This window comes from Sardina pilchardus, chromosome 3 (assembly GCF_963854185.1).
Source record: "Sardina pilchardus chromosome 3, fSarPil1.1, whole genome shotgun sequence".
NCBI classification, from domain to species: domain Eukaryota; kingdom Metazoa; phylum Chordata; class Actinopteri; order Clupeiformes; family Clupeidae; genus Sardina; species Sardina pilchardus.
Window position 1 is genome coordinate 33,906,155 of NC_084996.1, and position 3,731 is coordinate 33,909,885.

Here is a 3,731-nt window from a genome sequence, read left to right on the forward strand (position 1 = left end):
GTCATGACTCAACTTGGTCTTCTAAAGCAGTGGTCTTGGGCAATAACGCCTTTAGATGGGCTTGCCTATCTTGTATGGCCTGGTGTATCATCACACCCAGGCGCGAGCGGGATGCAACACACTGCGGCTCATGAGAGAGTCCTATCTAGCATGTGCGGTGGAAGCTCTGACAGCCAGCGGCTTCTCTGATGACTATTCTCCAGATAGACGCTGGCGAGGCTCAGATGGCACAACAAACCCTGCTTAAGTGCTCTAATATAATGTCAACATTCTGATCCAGCCTGGCATGTGTCACTGTTTTTTACCGCTTCATTCACAAACATACCTTATGGATTTCACTCAGCATTGCTGGAGGAGACTAACAGCCAAGTGCTTGAAATATCACATCAACCAAATGCCTGTGTGTTTTTTTTTAGTTCGCAGAATGCTGATTTAATAAAATGTCTTCAAAGTGGTATATGACTCCAGCAGTGTCACTGTTTGGCCTCCGAGTGACATGACACATTTATATTCCCTCCAATTATGGCTGTGAATGCATGCAAAACTGATTACTGGAGCTCACATACATGTACACGTATTTTAACATGTTTAACATCCGGCAGCACAAGAGAAAGGGAGGCTCAGGCAATGGCTCAGAGGCTCCAAACTATAATTAGAATGCAGATCAATTGGGTAGCAGGTAATTTACCTTTAGGGAGGGAAGTCTAATTATTGTCTTTGAAAACCTAATTTGGCGTCAAACACTTCAGGTGTCTTTCCCCCTCCACCCCAGTCTCCCACCCCCACCCCCTCCTCCTCCTCCTCCTCCTCCTCCTGCTCCTGCTCCCCCTCGTCTCTTTAGCGGTGAGGAAGCTGTCCTGAAGCGCTGTGCTCTGCTGCGCCACGCAGGCGGCTCGTCCTCTTTTGTCTCTGCTGCTCTGCCTGCGCTTGATGTTTACATGGCTGATGGAGGGGCTCCAGGAGAGAGAGGGGAGAACGGCACAAGTTGATCAGAGTGGAAGCCCTCGCTTCTCCTTCCTCCTCCACCCGACATCCACCCTCGCCATCGTCGCCGCCGTCCGTCTCCGGCTCTCCAGGAGCGTTCCTGGGTTCCTTTTTAGCGAGGCGCGCGGTGAGAACGCGCGGAACTCGGCGGCCTCTTGTTAAATGTTCCTAGCAGGTGAGGCTGTTCCTGACAGATGGTGTTTGCGTGCGTGACGCCCGCTCCCCGGCGGGCGCCGAACCCCAGGAAGTGACGGCTGCAGCGGCGGCGGTCCCGGCGGAGCGGGTGGAGCGGGCGGCATATGCTCTGCTGCGGCCCTCACCTGCTGAAGGGTGGGCTTTGCACCCGCCTCCCTGGGCACCACCTAGTGCCGGGGTGTTAATCACAGCTCCCTCACACACTCCCACACTTTTTACACTAGGAAATAACCCCACACAGAGCTGTGGGGGGCCACACACACACACACACACACACACATACAGCTACACAAAACACAAACACACACACACACACATAAGTACATACAAACACAAGCATACACACGTACACATACACCATCTCAATGGAATCAATCCTGTGTTTCTGTCGTTATCAGTGTGATTTTCACCCCCCTCCCCCGCCCCCCTCTTTAACTCCCCCCCTCCCAGTTCTGCCGTCTCTTCTCCTGCTCTAACGGCAGGCCTTTAGCGAGATGTTAGCTCCACCGCTGCTCCTCCCCGCACTAGCGCTGCGCTCACCACAACTAGCTCCCGGAGAACGCCGCACGCAACTGGCCAATTGAAGCAGAACTGGAACACATCAAGCATGCCTAGCGTTGACTCGGGGTCAACTGAGAGGTCCTCAGCTGACACACACACGCACACACACACACACACACACACACACTCAAACTGTCAGAAAGACTAGCCCCATCCAACAGGAGAGCGGTGGTGGGATGATAGCACAGAAGCGATGATTAGGCCGGCGCACTTGTCTGAGTCCCAGCCAGCTCAGATGGCGTGGGCACCACGGGCGAGGCGCTGTGAGCTGGCATGCTGTCACTGACTCTCACGCCGCTTCCAGCTGGAGCTCTCCGCCGCCCCACACAAGCCCTCTCCATCTTGGCACATCTTGGCTGGCGGAATTCCCCAAGGGGGCCACCAGCGAAATAATATAGTTTGTTTTTGTTTTGTTTTTTTTTCTTCTTCATCTCCCTCTTTCTTTCTTTCTTTCTTTCTTTGCTCTCTTTTTTTCTCTCTTCCCCTTTTTTCCCCCTCTCGAAGACAAATACAGTCTGCCTTCATGCTATAACAGCCATTACTTAATTGTGCCGGATTTTCCGAGCAGAGTGTTGCTTTAATTAAGCAGTTAATTGCAATGTAGTCCTTGATTAGCTGAGGGGGATGGGAGTGTTCAGACAGGCTGATATGTTGTGCACACTTCAGAATCATTTACAGAAATTGAAGCTAATTTCACTCTGTGTCTATTGCTGCATTAATTTAATTTGGGCTGCTTTTAGCTCATTAACACTTCTAATTAATACGTTGACATCACTATTAAGATGTCTCTTTGAAACTGGCGTCTCCAGATAATCAGGATGGAGACGGCTGACGGATGGAGTGAGAGGCTGACTGGAGAAACGAGAGAAAGAGAGAGGGAGGGAGGGAGAGAGAGAGAGAGAGAAACGCTCAGTTTCACCAGAGGTAGTAGAAGAGAGGGAAACAGAAAGGGAGAGTAAAAGAGAGAGAGTGAGAGAGAGGGAGGGAGGGGAAAGGGGGAGACTAAGAGAAGAATAGAGGGAGAATACAAGAGAGAGGGAGAGCAGGAAATTGAAGGGGAGAAAAAGAGGAGGTAGGGAGGGAGGAAATGGAGAGAAAGAGAGAGAGAGAGAGAATAGGCTTCTCACTGTGCTCATTTGTAAATCACTGGAGGAGGATGATGGTAGACACTAATAGGGCTTGGTGGCAGACTGGTGAATTGGAGAGGAAAGGGGAGTTGATTGTTTTAAATTTGATTGAGGTTGCGGAGCATGTGCATGCATGCATATGTATATGTGCTCTGTGGGTGTGTGCATGATTATTTGTGTGTGTGTGTGTGTGTGTGTGTTTGTGTGTGTGTGTGCACATGTGTGCGAGCGTATGTGTGAGTGCATTTAACTATGTGTGTGCATGTGTCAGATTGTGTGTGTGTGTGTGTGTGTGTGTGTGTGTGTGTGTGTGTGTGTTTGTGTGTGTGTGTATGCGTGTGTGCTCGGGGATAGCTGGTGGTGGTGTTGCTGGTACAGGCCAGATGCTGTACACAGCTGAATCTCACGGCTGACTGCCTCGGTGTTTGGGTTTGTCACATTAATGAGCAGAATTTAGTGACTATGGGAGAGCAGTCCTCAGGGTAGGGCTCCCATCCAGTTCATCACACTGTCATCAGTCTAGCCCAGCCACCTCCAGGAGAGGAGAGAAGACTAAACCATAGTCATTTAGCCCTGCTGTTTGAGCAGGGTATTTAATGCCAGAAATTCCCACTAAGTGTTTGGTCTTTAAACATATTCTCCTTTTTTTAAACGGGCATTCTCCTCCCATCTGCTGGGCAGGTCCAGGGGAGACTCAAGTCCACTGAGAGGATGTGGATGTCTGTGCTGGACTAATGTTTGATTAAAGTCGGGGGGAGGCCATGTGCTAATCTTTGGACAGGTCTAGAAGCTTCCTCCAAAATGTTCAGTGCACTCTGCACTGTCCATGAAGCTTATGTCTATTGAGTAGGAGAGGTCTGAAGT